Source organism: Pelodiscus sinensis, chromosome 6, assembly GCF_052426305.1.
Source record: "Pelodiscus sinensis isolate ZL-2025 chromosome 6, ASM5242630v1, whole genome shotgun sequence".
Lineage (NCBI taxonomy): Eukaryota > Metazoa > Chordata > Testudines > Trionychidae > Pelodiscus > Pelodiscus sinensis.
Window position 1 is genome coordinate 122,869,595 of NC_143057.1, and position 19,094 is coordinate 122,888,688.

Genomic DNA, 19,094 nt, shown 5'->3' on the forward strand with positions numbered 1-19,094 from the left:
CATTGACTTCTGAGGTGGCAGGATTTCATCCTATGAATTTAACAGTGGCACAGCTAGAGTGATTCCACTCCACTGGTGTAGATAAATTGCCAGTGAAGACTGCACACCACGAGTTAATCCAGCTCAGAACAGATTGAGTCAATCCAGGGCTCCCAAACTTGTGGAATTGAACCAGTGCAAAATCTTTAAACAACCTTAATATAAGCACATTTTATATGCTTGGAAGGCGGGGACAGGGAAATGAAACTAATACATAATTACCTCAGAAGGTGTTTAAGAGGTTTTGTTCATTACCATTTATAAACTACTTTGAGGTCCTTGGATGGAAGATGCAACGGCAGTGGAAAGCACCATGTTTATTATTATTTTTCCTTTCCCTTTTGAGAGAGGAACATACCCTTCAGAGTGTTCTCTTTTGCAGTGGCACTGTTATAGTTGTTGGTGTTTAAAATTGGTGCCTGATGCATATAATTTATAACTAGTAAAAATGAGAAATAGCCCTTAGAAGCAGGAGTGATTTGTGAGTTGAAGTCATAAAAGTTTTGTGAAAGAAAGTAAATTTGTTTGGGAAATAGACCATAACTTCCTGGGAACTATTATTTAACTGGTTGATAGCTGCTACTGCTGTAGCGACTACAGCTACTTAAATTTAGGAAGTTTAATTGAGAGAACGTCAAAACTATGTTGATACTGGCAATGATTGGTCAGGTCAATTGTATTTAATGGAAATTGAGAACACACATCACTTTAAAGAAAGGACAAGTCCAAAGATCCAAAGACAATAGAGCAACCGAACATTAAGTAGGATATCTAATCTGATCTACACTCAATAATAAAAGTTACATTTTTGCATTGCATAGTGCCCACTGTTGGAGGCAAAATCCTTGACTTAATGGCCCAGTGATTTAATATGGCATGGCCATGGCCATGTTCCAGCTTAATAAATTGTATATTTTGTTTGTCTTTAATAAAGGCTAGAACTAGTTGAAAAAAATGGACAAATTTATTTGATAATTAAATCAATGCCTTAATAACATAGACAACAATTTCCCATATAAACCCAACATGGGTATGTAAGCTACAGCTCCATCAGGGGATGACTACCAACCTGCAGAGAAGTTAGAAGTGAAAAAAAAACCTATAGCATTTGGCCATCTGGGCCATTTCATTGTCAGTGTAGGGTTGTTCATTTTAATACATTCTCCAGTATATTTTTATGAGATGAACATGAGACAGGTTCTGCCACTTCCCACAGGAAATTTTTTTGCAGTCTAATAAATCTTAATCACCACAATCACCTAGATCGATCAGTCCTTCAGTCCTCATAAAGGTTGAGTTGATCACAACACGTCTTCCGTTCTTCTCGTATACTGGTCTTCCTTCTTCATGTGTGGCCATGTCTTTTCATGATAAAATCGTCTTATCTCTTTGGAGGTCGACTGAGTGGCCATTTCAGTTCCCATGGATAGCACCTGGTGACAGCTGAAGTCTATAGATTGTCAGTGAGGCTCACTATATGCCCAGCCCATTGCATTTTACTATAGCTGTTCTAAACGTGGAAAAAACATGGCGAAATATCTTAATACCAGGGGATTTTCCTTGATATTGGACCTAATTTTGTTTTAATCTCATCACAAGACTACTCGTTGTTTTTAAAGCTGCAGACTAACATGGCTACCCCTGTGAGATTTTTCCTTCTAAACAGTTTTTTTCATAGGGTATGTCTAGCTGCATACCTTTTTCCGACAGATCATTGTAGTGTAGACATAGCCATAAAATCATACAATTGGAAGTGACCTCAGGAGGTCATTGCGTTCAATCCCTTGATGAAAGAAGGACCTTTCTCCTTGTTACACACTTCAAATGCTTGAAGAAAAGGAGGCCATGAGAAACAATACCTCTGATGAGAGTAATGAAGCATTGAAAAGTATATTAATAGATTATGATTATCATTGTGATTGTCATTCATTGTGATTATCTAGTATGAACCTCACATAACGAAGGCCGTAGAACTTCCACAAAATAATTTCTAGAGTGGATCTTTTAGAAAAATATATCAAGTCTTGATTTCAAAATTGTCAGTGGTAAAGAATCCAACACAACACTTTTCCAATAATTAACTATCTCGACTTGTCAAAAATTGACTCATTTCCAGTTGAATTTGGCTAGCTTATCATCTTCCAGCCATTGCTAGATTATAAAGCCAAATATTAAATATGTGTTCCCTGTGTAAATACTTAGAGACTGTAAGCAAGTCACCCATAACCTTCTATTTGCTAAGATAAGTAGATCAAACACCTTGGTTCTATCATTAAAAAGCATGTTTTCTAATCTTTCAATCATTCTGGACCCTCTATAATTTATCAATATCCTTCTTTAATTGTGGGGACCAGAATTGCATACAATATTCCAGTATCAGTTGCAACAGTGCCCAATAGAGAGGTTAAAAACCTCTCTTCTTCTACTCAAGATTCCCCTATTTACATATGAGTTCTTTAATTCACAGCCTCACCTTGGAGCTTGTGTGGGCATTTGATTATCCCCCACAACCCTCAGATCTTTTTTTAAAGCCTCCACTTCCGAGCATAGAGTCTCCCCTTCTGTATGTACGGTCCATATTATTTTTGCCGACATGTCCATTTACATTTTGCCATATTAAAATGCATATTATTTGCTAGCACCTACTTTATCAAGCAATTCTGATCTTTCTGAAACAGTGACCTGTTCCCTTCATTATTTACCCCACCTCGATTTTTATATGGTGTGCACATTGTATCAGTTATGATTATTTTCTTCTAGGTCATTGTTAAAAATGTTAAGTAGCACAGGGCCAAGAATAGATCTCTGTGGGACCCCGGTGGGAAATGAACCATCCTGATGAGGATTTCTTGTTTATATTTACATTTCCAGACCTATCAGCAGCCCAGTTTTTATTCCATTCTGTGTGCCATGTTCAATTTATATAGTTCTAGTTGTTTAATCAAAATGCACTGTTTTAACACCAACAGATGGAACCCAACTTGGGACCTCAGGAGCTTAGTGCTAAAAGCCAGTTGGCTCTCGGCAAAGACCTTCAAGTACACCCATGTTTCCTCTCACTGTAAGTGGTCTCAGGGCCACTACATAGGACAGTGAAACACACCCAACAGGGTTACACTGTACCAAGTCAAATGCCTTACAGAAGCCTATTATGTCAGCAGTATTACATTTATCAACCAAACTTGAAATGCCATTAAAAAAAGGTATCAAGTTAGTTTGACAGGATGTCTTCTCCAACACACATTGATTTGCATGAATTATATTACCCTCCTTTAATCCTTTACTAATTAAGTCCAATATCTGCTAGTGCATTATCTTTTTTGGGATTGATGTCAGGCTGACAGGACTATAATTACCTGGGTCATCCCATTTACCCTTTTTAAAAATTGGCACATCATTAGCTTTCTTCTGGTCTCCTGGACCTTCCCCAGTGCTCTAAGACTTATAGAAAAACAACTTTTATGGTGCAGCAAGCTCCGCCATCAACAATTTTAACTCTCTGTGTCTGGAGCGTAAGAAAGGATGAGCAATTGACAAGAGTGTAGAGACAGGGTCTTCAGGTCTAAATAATTTACACCACTTCACACTATATCTGAGTGGATGCCTGACCCCTTCTTTCTTCCACCCACTGGCAGTTAGTTCTAATCTAATTACTATTGCTCGTTATTTTTATTGCATTATCTCGTGTTGGCCTCAGCCAAGTGGGGGGCCTTTTAGCTACGTCTACACTTCAGTCTTCTTGCATAAGAAGCTTTTTGCACAAGAGTTTTTGCCCCAAAACTTCTTGCTCAAGAGCACGTCCACACCTCAAAGAGCATTGCAAAAGTGATGTGCTTTTGCTCAAGAGAGCATCCACATGGCATGGATGCTGTTGCACGAGAAAGCTCTGATGACCATTCACAGAATGGCCATCAGAGCACCTGTGCTTTTTCCCTCTGGAGCGTCCACACTTGCCTTTTTGCGCAATAGCTGTAGCGCAAAAGGGAGTTATGCCTCATAGAAGGAGGTTTATCTAGACCGGCAAAAGCCCCCTGGTCTGCCAATTTACTGCTGATTTCCTTGCACAAAAGCACATTTGAGGTGTGGATGCTCCACAGGTTTTTGTGCAAAAACGGCCATTTTTGCGCAAAAACCTTGCAGTGCCGACGTAGCCCTTGTGTTTGGTGAGGTAAAAACACAGAGTCCACATAGTTCATTGGTCTGAAGAAGAGTATATTCTAATGCTCACTAGTGTGCTGTGCACTATATGGCCCACGTGGAATGTTCTGGCGTGTACGAAAAGTTCCCTGCTCATTAATGTAACTCTGTTTGAAACATCCCGGAAGCCTTCACAACTTAAATCAGAGGTGGGGAATGTAAGGCCCGGGGGCCAGAAGCAGACCCCGGCTTGCTTAGATCTGGCCTTTGAGACACGTGGCTCCCCCTAACACTGGGAAGCCCATATTGGTGAGGAGTGGGGTTTTTGTTTCTCACTTGTGTGCATCCCCCTGACTGATTTTTCTGTGGGTCAGTGGCCCCGACCCAAAAAAAGTTCCCCACCCAAGACAAGACACACCAAAAATAAAAAGGGAAACAGAGGCACCAAGAAGAGAAGTGGCTTACTTACCTTGCATCACAGAGATGATCAGGAATGGAAACAAGAATAATACCACAGTTCCCCAGTTCCCAGACCAGTGACCCGTCCAGTGCTTAATTTGTAATGTAAAAGGTTGCAGTCCTCAAGCAAGTAGGTGCCAGATGTGGCAAGTCCAGAGTCCTCAGCTGTGGCAACCCTTGTTGAAATGAAGCACTGTCCCTATCGTTTAGGCCATGGTGGCTCGTTAATAAATATTTACTTTCTGTTCTCTCTTCATCACTTAAATACTTCCATATCTTTTGCTGCTAGAGTGTTCAGTTATTTCCCACATTACTCTGCATTTTGTGTGAGAGTGAAAATGTCATTGACTCTGGCTTCCCGCTGGTTGAAAGTCATTGACTTCAGTGGGGTTGTTCCTAATCTGCATTGGTGTAAGTAAAAAGAAAATTTGGTCTAGCATTTCTGTTATCACGTTCACCAAGAAGTTCCTCAGCCCCCGTAAATAAGACTAACTCCTTTGTTGCTAAACTTCAGAATCACCTAAAGGAGAATAATAAAAGGGAACTTTTATCAAGTGGCCATATCCCTGATCTTGTGGGGATGATGGAATTAACACTTTTTTGCCACCAGCCCATTTATTTTAATTGTTACATGCAGGTAATATCAAAAAGTCAACAAGGGCAGAGGAAACAAAAAAGAAAAAAAAACCAATTTGTTCCTCATTAGATGTTAGAAAAGTCCAAGATAAACCTATTTAAAATTGATCTGATAAGCTGGGGAGCTCTGATTCACTGATGTGTTTTTCTCTGCTAATGGTCTTCTGCTAATATTTATCCCTTGCTTTGAGTAACTATTAATCTCCTAAGTTGAGAAACTCTACAAATGCAATTTCTACAGCATTTAACCTTTCATGTTTGCAGCCTCCTGAGTTTGGGTTGACTTGGATATCAGGCACTTTATTCTACTTAGTTTCCACGAACTCAAAATTACTAAGATAATAGCCCAGAGACTATTCAAAATTACCTTTTTTTTTCTTTTTGTCCTCAGCCAAACTACTGTTCTTTCCCAAAGTGGAATGAAGCTGAATTCACTTTTGCTTTCCCACATTTCCCACTTTTATCTGTTACTGACGCTCCTTCAACAGCATGCGAGTATCATTTTTTCTCCTCTGTAATTTGACACCAGAAATGGCCACAAAGGAAACAGCTGAGCAGAGAGTTGATGATCTCCTATAATAAAACAAACAAGCAAACCACCTGACTATGGGCTTAATAATTCTAATAGCTTGCTATAAATCTTGGGTTTAAAAATGATAAATTTCCATAAACTTCCTTAAATATGAAGCCACTCAGATTTATCTTTTCACCTCAGGGCATTTGATCCTTCTCTTTCTTTCTCTCTCTCTCACACACACTTTTTTTTTTAATCCCATCCTGGCCATGACAACTAAAGGCTTTTGAAAAAAATGGCCAGGACTCTGAACAAAGCCTGTTGTTGCAGGTAATTGTTGAAATATCAAGGGTATTGCGTCCTCCATTACTTAAGCTTTCATTTGTGGCTTTCATGGTTTTGAGGAATGTTTATGGCTGACAATCCTTTCTTTACGGCTCTATCCTTCAAGCTCTAGCTGATACTGTTGAGAATGACCGCATGAGTGACTGATAAAATGTCAAGATGCCATTATTTCCAGGAGAGTGTTTGGGAGCAATAAGATCCGTTTCAATTTATCTCATTCACCTGACTTTAAGACTTTAGGTTTCACTTCTTGGACTGCTACAAGGAAAAAAAATTGAGCTTCTAAGAGATGGGCTGTAATGTTATGCAGATGGGTTACAATGGCAGCAGTGCAGTGACGTTTGCACTATATTTCAGAAGGCACATCAGTGCAATATTTTGGACTTAATTAATAATCTCCGTGAAAGCTGGTTTATGGATCGCAATAACCATATTTTAAAACTTGTGAAATACTGCAACACAAATGCAATTTAGAAGGCAGATGGTGATGCTGGGTCTGTAGAACAATAGTACAGACAGATTTACAGTGAGTTTCAGAAGCTCTTCAGCTGCAGTTTTAAGCCTTTGCCCAAACTGGGTCATTTCACTAGCAATCTGCCAGGTTCATCAGAGTTCTTATTACAAAGGGGGGAGGGAGGAAGGAGTCACATGAAATTGTAATATTCTTAATGGTTTTCCAGTGATGTTACTGTAAAAGTACTTTACCCAGATTAAAAATAAACAAAACAAAAACAAAATAATGGATTATGGCCTTTTGATCGACTTCGATTGCAAACATATCTCAACCATAAGTTCTTGAGGGCAAGAACAATGTTCTGGGTTTGTACAACACCTGGCACAATAAGATCTCAGTCCATGATTGGGACTTTGAAGTGTTAATTCAATACAAATAAATAGATAATGAATAAAAATATTTGGCATGTGTTTAATGTGGTAATGTACATTGGTGTGTCTACACTGCAGAGTTTTTTCGAAAGAAAGTGGCCTTTTTTTCAAAACAACATCCCCTGCGTCTAGACAGCTGCTGCGTTCTTTTGAAAGTAAATCGAAAGAATGCGGCTGTTTTTTGGACCACGGAAAAGCTAATTTTATGAGGAAGAACGCCTTTTTTTGAAAGTGCTCTTTCAAAAAAAGGTGCTATGTAATGCAAACTGTGCTTTTTCGAAAGACAGCTTTGAGACTGCCTGGGTGCTCTTTTTCGAAAAAGCGGCTTACTTTTTTGAAGGTACTGGTTGCAGTCTAGTACTGGTTGCAGTCTTTTTCGAAAGAGGCTTGTTCAAAAGTATCTTCGAAAAAGCCTCTTCGAAAGAGGCTTGCAGTCTTGATGTAGCCTGAGACTCTCTAGCTCTGCAACTGGCTCTGTGTAGGAAGATCCTTGTGTGCTGGGGGAACTCTTCTGACTTCATTGGGTTTCTGCATGAGGGACAGGGTTCATCCCGATTGCTATGGGCACGGGGTCAAGATCTTCATTTAAAGTATGAAGGCTAGAAGATCCTTATGCTTTTTGGGGTTGCTCCTGTTTTGGGCAGGGGGTTGGACTCAATGACCTCCTGAGGTCTCTTTCAGCCCTAGGATTCTAGGATTCTATGAGTCTACTTGTGGCCTGCACAACCCAAAGGAAAAGGAATGCAACCATGCCCCCTTCCCCTTTCCATTTCTTTCCAAAAGCCAGGAAATAGCAAGGCTATGAGATGGGTTGGAGAAGATTGTGTTTATTCAGGGGACATGCACAAGAGAGTGCGGGGGCTGGAGAGAAGCAGAGGCACAAATCCTCAATAACTGACAAGGGCACAGAGCACCTCAAGCCAGGGCTGCAGAACATGTCCCTCCTACAGTGGTCCCATTTTTATTGTTGCACATGCCCCTGTGTGTCCTAATGCATTTGTGCCCTCTAAGAATCCTTCTAAGAGTTCATTCACTGTTGTGTCAGAGTAAATCCTACCAGGCTGGACAAACTCACTACACCATGACACACTGCTTTCATGGCATTTACTTCAAAAAGGGTTGGCTGTGGTGCCTAATGGAAGCATGTGTCGTACTGAGCTTCCTAATCGCTGCTTGATACTTAAGAAATGTGCATGTCTGTATTGAAACCCTGCGACTCGGTAGGGCTGAGAAGCTGGTTTTGCCAGACGAGGAATCAGCTGCCTTGGTTCAGAGTAAAGTAAGCATTGTGAAGTCCACACCAAGGAGTCTCCATTTGGTCGTGAACATCAACGTGGAATACAGACCAGCAGGGGGATGTGCAGTAAACAGGAGCATGGAAGACATCTTGGAGCCAGCACCGCAGAAGGATGTCATGTGGAGGCATCCGGGCTCTGGAGACCTTCAAAGGACTTACACGAGGAGCAAGTGTGCAATGCGTTTCTTCCTACAAAAACGGAATTTCAACCACACTCAGCTGGATTGCCACAAGAGAAGGCTTCGGTGGAAATTCCTTATGGAAGGTTGGGATGTTGATGTTATATCTGCATCTTGTAGAAGTGTAACCCAGACACGTAGTGAGGTTACCATGCAGGGGCACTTAGACCACAGCAACAGTTAAGATCAAGAGACCTCTACAGCATGGGCTGGGAGCCAGCTGGCTTTTAGCTCAGAAGGTAGAGGCTCCTATAGTCAGCTCCTGAAGTCCCAGGTTCAAACCCACCCAGTGGCGGCTACAGAAGCACACCCTACTTCTGCTTTATTTTTAACTTGTTTCCTTATCACTCTTGCTCACCCGCTCTTAAATCTTTACCATTGTTAATTAACTTACAGCTGATTTTACAATAAACAGATGACAGCGCTGTGGTGTTAACTCAGAAATGTTACTTGTTTGAGTCAAAGAAGCTGGTGTACCTATGTCTTTGCCTTGGAGTCAAGAACCTGCTAATTACCACGAGTGGACAGTGACTGGCTGGACTCTACAGAGGGATGCTTTTCATGGCTCTGGGGCCAGGATACATGAAGGGTTTTCATGCAAGGCAAAATAGGGGTTGGCTGAGCATGGAGGAGAGTGGCTGAAGAGCTGGAAATATCAGGAAACTGATACAGAGCTGCTGCAAGAAAGACTCTTCTCAAGGAAGCAGGCCGGTCACAGAGACTGCAAGAAAGTGGCACAGCATAGAAGACCACCTCAAGCATGCCCCTTTTCTAGAGAATTGCTAAGGCCAGGTTTACACTAGACCTGGAAGGTTGGCTTTTAAGGTACGCAACTCCAGCTACGTGGAATACGTAGCTGGCATCGGCTTACCTTAAGCCAAACTTGACTGTGGCTGACAAGACAAATGCTTCCCTTATTCCTCGCAACTGTGAGGAGTACAGGTGCCAGCTGGAGCTGCTCTCAGCATTTGATTTATGGGTCTTTACTAGACCCACTAAATCGAATGCCAGAACATCAGTCTCCACTGTGGTGAGTGAAGATATGACCTAAGTCTACCTCTTAAAAGGAAGCAGAATTCCCTTGCGAGTTTGAGTGCATCTCACCTCCAGACCTCGACACCCTCTGCTCCAAGCGCAAGGTACATGCTTCAACTTGCCTTCTCTATCACACACAGAGCAGCAGATCTATTTTAAATAATCTTGCCAACCGCATACCTCCCAAAACAAAGCTCTCCAGCTCACATATAACTCTCCCTCTGGAGGCTGAATGAGAGAGAGATCAAACCACACATGACCATGGAGGAAAAGTTAAAAAAAGGGACCTTTCTCTTCTTGAGAAAGGAAGAGGGAGAAGGGACCTGATGGTAATCTTTAAATAGGTTAACAGCTGTTTTAGAAAAAGGATGGAGGTCAATTGTTCTCCATGTCCACCAGAGATAGCACAAGAACAATTGGGATTTATCTGCAGCATGGGAGATGTAGTTTGGAAAACACATCCTAACTACAAGGATAGTTGCGTACTGGCTTTCAAGGGAGGTTGTGGAATCTGCCATTGGAGGTTTTTAAGAAGAGGGTAGAGAAACACCTTTCAGGGATGGGCTAGGTATACTTGATCCTGCCTCAGGACATGAAGCAGGATGAAAGGAGCTTTTGAGGTCCCTTCTAGCTTCACAATGTTATCATTCTCTTGCATTGTTTAATGCAGAAATAGAAGGTACTCTGCTATAATGGTGACAGAGACCTCTCTGAAAAAGAATAAGGGTGTGTCTACACAGAACTCTAAAGTCAAAATAAGATATGCAATTTGCACTATGCAAATTGCATATCTTATTTCAATTCTATTTCAAAATAGCTTATTTTGAAATCTGGCACATCTACACTGTTCCAAATTTCAAAATAACACCCTATTTGAAGACATACCTTAACCCTCATGGAATAGTGGGTGCCAATATAGTGCACCCATTATTTAAAAACATGTTTTGAAATAATGGGCAGCTTGTTAAGACACAGGATAGCTATTTTGGGATACTTTCAGTATCCCGAAATAGATGCACAGTGTAGATGAACCCGAATAGAATTCAGATTGAAATAAAACCCTACTGCTCAGACTCAACCCTCAAAAAAATAAAGTGAAAAAATAATTCAGAGAACAACAGGAAAAAAAAGAACTAATTACACAAAGAAATGGAAACCTGTCTGGCTGTAGTTAAGAATTTATGAAGTGCTCAGGTACAACAGTGATGAATGGAATATAAATAACCATGATATAATTAACTGTACTTATACTAAATTATATTAGCAGTAGTTACATTAGGATTTTAATTTTATGAAGCATAAATTTACTTCTGATATGTGTCAGAATTATAGGAAATAAGTGAAGCTGTGGATTGGTTCATAAAGACTCCTCCAAGCCTGGTGAAATTCCTCTGGTTCGGTTTCATATCAGTGCCAATAGTTTCAAAAATGTCATCTGAGTTTGAGTGAATTTTAGGTGGATTTTTCAGGAAACCTCAGTTGATTCATGATACTTAGTAGGAACTATGCAAATCTGTATGGGTTTGGTTCAGTTTTGCTTTGGAAATTGGGAGTTTGAACTAAAAAGAGAAAAACAAAAAAAAACCAAGTAAGTCAAGGGTGAAGAATGGTTCCCACAGATTCCTTCAAGTGGAAAACTCTGGGTTTTCCATGAAACTCTACTAATAAGCATGCCTCACAACACCAAGATTCCTGGTCACCAAGGCTGTGTCTAGACTACATGGCTCCATCGATGGAGCCATGTAGATTAGGGTTATAGGCAAAGGCAAATCAAGCCGCGATTTAAATGATCGCGGCTTCATTTAAATTTACATGGCTGCCGCGCTGAGCCGACAAACAGCTGATCAGCTGTTTGTCCACTCAGCGCTCTAGTCTGGAACCCTGCGCCGACATCAAAGCCCTTTGTCGGCAGCCCCGTTATTCCTCATGGGATGAGGTTTACCGGGGCTGCCGACAAAGGGCTTTGATGTCGGCAGGGGAGCGTCCAGACTAGCGCGCTGAGCGGACAAACAGCTGATCAGCTGTTTGTGGGCTCAGCGCAGCAGCCATGTAAATGTAAATGAAGCCGCGATCATTTAAATCATGGCTTCATTTGCCTTTGCCAAAAAAACAAACCTACATGGCTCCGTCGACGGAGCCATGTATTTTAGACGTACCCCAATAGATCAGGGTGTCTAATCAGCCTCTTTATGTCCAGGGTGCATACATTTATCCATGTAAATGATTAAGGAATGCTTTTCCGTTGCCCTCAACCTTCTGTAGCCATTTATACTAATAAAAAGTGGCTGTAAAATGCTATCAAGTTAGAATGGTCTGCAGCGCACCGGCAACTCACTTTTCACAGCTGTATGTGTCTACACAAGGTGCAACACAATGGAGAATCAGGCCCATTGTATCCATAAGGCACTTACAGAACATTATGGATTGATGTTTAAACAAATGTCAGCTACAGTTGAACGTGCAATCTTTACTCTGCCCCCTTGTGCATTAGACATGAGGCAACTTTTAATTCTGTAATCAAGTAGTGCTTTTCAAATAATCTATTTCAATACAACATACTACCATTTCTAACACCGTTTCCCATGTGAATATAGAAATTCATATACTGGATCACCTCAATCACCTATCTGGGCCAATGGCCTTGTACACCATCATCTGACCTACATCCAGGGATCACTGTCAGCACCAGTAGCTTCTGAATAGGGTACCAGAAATCCTGCAGTGGACAGTTATGGAATAGTATACCCCTCAGGGAAGTTTAAGAGCATTAGAACAGCCACACTAGGCCAGACCAATGGTCCATCTAGCCCAGCATCCCGGCTTCCAACAGTGGCTGGCGGACAGTTGCTTCAGAGAGAATGAACAGCCCAAGGCAATTTCGTGTGATCCGTCCACTGCCATCCAGTCCCAGCTTCTGGCAGTCAGAGGGTTTGAGACACCCAAAATGTGGGGTACATATCTTGGCTAATAGCCATTGATGGACTTATCCTCCATGAACTTACATACATATATATAGCTTAATTATACCTTTGTCCTTCACTACATCCCATTGCAATGAGTACCACTGGCGGACTGTGCATTGTGTGAAGAAGTACTTCTTTATGTTTGTTTTCAACCTGATGCACATTAATTTCTTGGGGTGATCCTTGGTTCCTGTGTTAGATGAGGGGTAATGAACACTTCCTTACTCACTTTCTTCACACCATTCAGGATTTTATTAACCTTTGTCTTGTGTCCCCTCAGTTACCTCTTTTCTAACCTGAACAGTCCCAATCTTTTTATTCTCTTCTCATATGGAAGGTATTCTGTACCACTAATCATTTTCTTTTTTCTTCTCTGTACCTTTGCCAGTTCTAATATACCTTTTTTATTTTCACACAGGACAACCAGAACTACATGAAGTATTCAGAGTGTGAGTGTAGCATGGATTTATATATAGGCATTATGATTTTTTTCTGTTTTATTATTTCTTCCTTTTCGAATAGTTCATAACATTGTTAGTTTTTTTTTTTACTGCTACTGCATATTGAGTAGATGTTTTCAGAGAATTATCCATGCGTTTCTTCCTAACCCTTTCAGTTAGTGGTTAATTTATGCTCTGGAGCAAGAAGGTTTATAGGTCTATATATTTTTAATCCTATATATTTTTGGATATTTTCATATCCATACAAATGGATAAAAGTCTTTTGAACCCTATTAAGCGCTTACCCTGCATTGCATCCTGTTGCAATGAGTTCCCCTGGTAAATCATGAGGGATATAAAAAAGTTTGCTTCCTCTTCCTCATTCTGTGGGAAGGGGCATTTCCATCGACCCTATTTGCTTTCTCTACCCAACTCAATATTTTGCATACTTTTATCAGCGCTTCTCTTATTCATCTATTTGCCAAAATGAACAGCCCTAAGCTTTTAAATGTCTTCTCATATCATTGTCTTTTTTTCTCCAGGCTTCTTATAATTGTTGTCCTCTATCACTGCATCCTTTACACTTTTTCGATATCATTTTAAAGACTGGGAGTTCATAACTGAATGCAGTAATCTAGATGAAGGGGCACCGTTGATTTAAAAATAACAACGTGGTCAGTATTTTCTATATTGTTCTTTAGACATACCTACATGTAATACACTGAGGTGTCCACAGTGATGCCCTGCTCTTGGTTTGTTTGTTTGAGGTGTTACAGATAATCTGAAAACCCCAAACTGCATAGGAACAATTCTTCCTTTCAGTGTGCATTACCTTGAATTTGTCACCGCTGCATTTCATCTGCCATCATTTACGTAGATGTGTTTGGTCCTTCTGAAATCCCTCATGGTCTTCTCCAGTCACCTCAACAGAGCGAGGCCTGCCTGTGAGGAAGGGTTGCAGGATCCAGCTTTGGACTATTGCCGGTGTTTTCTCTGCAGATCCACGCACTTCCAGAGCTGTCTCATCTCCTGGACAGTTCTGGGCAGCAGCCCTCGGCCCTACATTTTGGGGGAGCTGGTGGCCTGGGTGTTTCTAGGGGTCTTGGGCTGGCAGCTGGTGTTGGGCCCAACCCTGCCTTCACCAAAACTGGTGGGAGCTGTGTGAAGCAGAATGGCCCATCCCCAGCCTATTCCCTCTGCCATCTCCCAGTCAGGTCGCTTCTCTTCACCAGGTGCAGGAAGCAGAGTGTCCGAACCCCAGGCCGCTCTGCTCCCCCAAGCAATGTGGCTGGGAGCTGTGGGAGGAGAGAGGGCTGGGGCTGGGCCGCTCTGCTTCCTGCTGTTGCAGTGAGTTGGGAGAGGCGACCTCTTCTGCTGGCCCCCAGTTATCCCCCAGGTCACATCGCTCAGGGGAGAGAGCTTGTGGGAACGAGTGCAATGGCAGTGCGAGGGGCGGAGCGGGGGAGGGGAGAAGATGTAGGGCAGGAGCAGAGCCTGGGAAGGAGGTGAGTGGGTATAGACTCCAGGTTGGAGGGCAGCTGTCCCCTGTAGGAATTGCCCAGTGCACAGGCGAATGTCTTTGCCCATCTCTAGAAATGAATTTTAATGGTTCATGTTCAGACTGTTTCATAACCCCAGTGATTGCTTGGGAGTGTGCGCAGCACTTCCTGGGGAGCCTGTGCCTGGGAGAGGAGCCTGGGGAAGCACTCCCTGTCAGCTGGTGCTTCTGTGAACGAATTCAAGTGCTGCTGTTTTCGACGTGCTCCCGTGGAACTCTGAGGTGCTCACTGAGCCTGGGGACCCAGGGCGCAGGAACAACGAGCAGCCAATAAGGCCTCTTCTACTCTGTGTATTCAGGTTCTTGTCCTGACATGCTTACCAGTGAACCTGGAAGCTGTGTGCAGAGGAGCGGCTCAGTCAAGCCAAGCAAAAGGCGGGAAGGTGAGCAACAATGAAATGATTGGCCCATGATCACAAAGGATGACAGTGCCAGAATTTTGTCTTCCAGCGCACGTCTATACTACTGGAAGATCGACGCTATAGAAGTCGATTTTCTAGTGTTCAATTGAGCGGGTCTAGTGTAGACCCGTAAATCAAATGCTGAGGGCAGCTCCTGCCGATATCCGGTACTCTTCCGGCTTTCGGAAAATCTAAGGGTCCAGTAGATATAGTATACTTAGATTTTCAGAAAGCCTTTGACAAGGTCCCTCTCCAAAGGCTCTTGTGTAAATTACTTTGCCATGGGATAAGAGGGAAGGTCCTTTCTTGGATTGAGAACTGGTTAATAGACAGGAGACAAAGGGTAGGAATAAATGGTAAATTTTCAGATTGGAGAGGGGTAGCTAGTGGTGTCCCCCGAGAGTCAGTCCTGGGACCAATCCTTTTCAACTTATTCATAAATAATCTGGAGAAAGGGGTAAGCAGTGAGGTGGTAAAGTTTGCAGATGATACAAAACTGTTTAGGATAGTCAAGACAGAAGCAGACTGTGAGGGACTCCAAAAAGATCTCACCAAACTGAGTGATTGGGCAACAAACTGGCAAATGAAATGTAATATGGATAAGTGTAAAGTAATGCACATCGGGAAAAATAACCCCAACTATACATACACTATGATGGGGGCTAATTTGGCTACGACAAATCAGGAAAGAGATCTTGGAGTTATCGTGGACAGTTCTCTGAAAACTTCCACGCAGTGTGCAGCGGCGGTCAAAAAGGAAAATAGGATGCTAGGAATTATTAAGAAAGGGATAGAAAATAAGACCCAGAACATCTTACTGCCCCTGTATAAAAGTATGTTTCACAAGGAGTAACGGTAGATTGGACTAGGAAGCCTAGTCCGAACTACCTAGTCCGTGCCGCGTGTAGCCGCGCGGCACGGAGTCCGCACTAGCGGACATTTAAAAATGGCGGCGCCCGGCTTTATGCAAATGAAGCCCGGGAAATTCAAATCCCGGGCTTCATTTGCAACTCCGGTTGCCTACATTACCACCCTAGTTCGAACTAGGGAGGTAGTGTAGACATACCCTAACAGAGTTTAAAGAGAAGCTGGATAATTTCATGGAGGTTAGGTCCATAAAAGGCTATTAGCCAGGGGATAGAAATGGTGTCCCTGGCCTCTGTTTGTAAGAGGCTACAGAAGGATGGCAGGAGACAAATCGCTTGATCATTGTCTTCAGTCCATCCTCTCTGGGGCACCTGACGCTGGCTGCTGTCGGAAGACAGGCTACTGGGCTAGATGGACCTTTGGTCTGACCCAGTACGGCCGTTCTTATGTTCCTTCTGCAAGGAGTGAGGGAAGCTGATGGGAATATTTGCTCCCATTGGCCTCCCACAGTGTGGATGCTACCATGTCTTGGCTTTAAGTAAGCCAACTACGCATTTTGCATGAATAAAGACATTGCCTGGATGGCCCCGCTACATTCCACGTCCTAATGACATAAAAAAAACCAAACAATGGGTACTTAAGAATAATTTGCAACTTCTCTATCAGCTTCATGTAGCATGGAGACTCTAAATGAATATTTTCCCCCTTTTTATCCTTCTCTCTCTCCTCCCACATCCCCTATTTATTTCAAAACTGCATTTTGTGTAGCTGGAGTTGCATACCTTAAGTCAGCCTTCAAGGTCTGGTGTAGACCTGTCCCAGTCCTGTATTCTACCCATTATATCATGCTGCCCCTCAAAGACCAAACACTCCTGCTGATGATGAATAGCGTTTCACTCATGCAAAGTCTTGCATGGATTTGAGTGGGGCTCCTCATGGGAATTGAGATATTAAGAACATACTGGGTCAGACCAACAGTCCATCCAGCCCAGTATCCTGTCTGCCGACAGTGGCCAATACCAGATGCCCCAGAGGAAGGGGACACAACAGGTAATCCTCATGTGATCCCTCCCCCGTCACCCACCTCTGCAGAAACAGAGGCTAGGGCCACCATTCCTACCCATCCTGGCTAGTAGCCATTGATGGACCTAACCTCCACGAATCTATCTAGCTTTTTTTTGAACCCTGTTAAAGTCCTAACCTTCACCACATCCTTTGTCAAGGAGTTCCACAGGTTGACTGTGTGCTGAGATATTGAGCAACCAAAATCTAGCCCCAAGCTTCCAAAGCACCACTGTTCACTACTGATGTATCTGATTTTACCATCCTTACTCACACCAAGCAGTCCCACTAGGAGTTAAGATGGAAGAACTGGGACCTTTAAGATTTATCCTTATGCCACACCATAAAACTTACTATTCTCTGGGGATGTGTCATCCCTCCAACCATATGCACTTTAAAATACAGTAGCCCCCTGAGCAACAAAGAAGGTATGTGAATTAAAAAAAATTGAAAACCACTTACCTGGTCACCATTATTTCATAGGGTGCCGAGGTATAAATCAGACAGAGTGCGACCTTCATAGAAATTTCAGATTTATTTACAGTGGTTTTGCACTGATCGCTTTATCTACCAGTAGCTCAGTTTCCCCTTGGTGACTCATAAGTAATGTGGTCCACGCAAACCCGTGTAAATAGATCCAATATTTCAAAGAAGGTCATGCTCTATACTCTCTTTCTCTCTCAAGAATAGATGATGGCTTACTGCAGGCCAGATACAACATTTATCTTCATGAGTGAGGGGGTTGATTGTGTGACCCAAAGCACAGTAGTCATGAGTAGAGGTACCAGAATGGAATGAAACACACCCCATCAAACTGTCTTTAGTTTTGATCCTAAGTGAAAACAACCCTCAGCTTTAGCTTTTGAAGAGTAGTTTTATCATTAACAAGGGGAAGGGGATATTTGCATATGCTTTGGGGCATTATACCATCACTAACTATTGGGATGTAGGAGGAAAATTTCAGTGTGGGGAGGTTCTTCCTTAACTTCCTACTGCAGAGATCCTTTGCCTGCTGCACTTTGAAGCATTTAGAACTGACCAGGAGAGCCAAGTGAGAAATAGTTTTCCCATTCTGTGGATGTTTTCACAATTTTTCCCATCTCAGATTAGGATGAAAATGTTGAAGTCAATAATATATGCAACCTGAAAATAACCATTTGCCCCCTACCTTAGTTTGTTTGGGTAATTTTGAGGTTTTTTGTTTCAATGTTTTCTTTTTTTTCTTTTTAAACACTTGTTCAGACTAACAAATTTACACTTCCGAACAAAAACTTGTTGGGAAGCAGAATTTTTAGTTTTAAAAAATGTGACCATGAACCATTTTTTCCCCTAAACCCTTTTTTCAAGTTGGGAAATTTGTCAGACTCATCCACTGTCCATCTGACCTAATGTGGCAATTCCTAAATCTATATTTATGCCAAAATTTCCAGATCTCTGGTCCTGATGCATTATGGGGGATGTAGTCGAGTGGGAATGTAAGGGACACAACATTATAACTCCCCTGAGGCATGCAGTGGAGTAGGCAGACGCAGAGATTAATGTTGACATAATCTGATATATTGTGTTTAGATTTCCCTGATGGAAAATTCCACAGAAATCATTCTTTTTTCACCGTGAGGACTAAGACTGTGAATGAGGTTCAAGGATTAGGACCTGGCACAACAAGGAGCCAAAATAATCTGAGACTATATATATATACACACTTAACTGATCCACAAAGATATATATGGATTAATACTGTATTCCAACTTGTTACTTATGCTTTCCAGCTACTGCTTTTCCTTATGATAATACATGCCATGGACATACGGACCAGTACCTAGGAGATTTGGGCTCTACTCCGCTTTGAAAGCTACTTCCAGTGTGATCTTGGGCAAGTTGTGTGAGGACAGATTCTTCAAGAGTTCAAAGACACATTTTTAAGTGCTCAACTCCCACAATTAAATTCTGTGCCTCAGTTTCCCCTATGCAAAATGGGATAACCCTATTTCATTCCCCCTCTTCTCTTTCAATTGCGTGATTTTGGGGTGGGCAGCGGTTTCTTGTCACAATGTATTTGTACAGCACCTAACACCAGGAACCCCAGAACACAGATAACAACAATCCGACAAGAATTGTTTTACAGGTTGAACCTCCCTGGTCCGGCAGCATCGGGACCTGACCGGTCCTAAATGAGCAAATTTGCTGGACTGGGAGAGGTCTCCTGCCAACAGCCCCCAAGCCCATCACCTACTGCTGGCAGCAGACACCCTGCCTCTCCCTACCTCCCCATCCTGG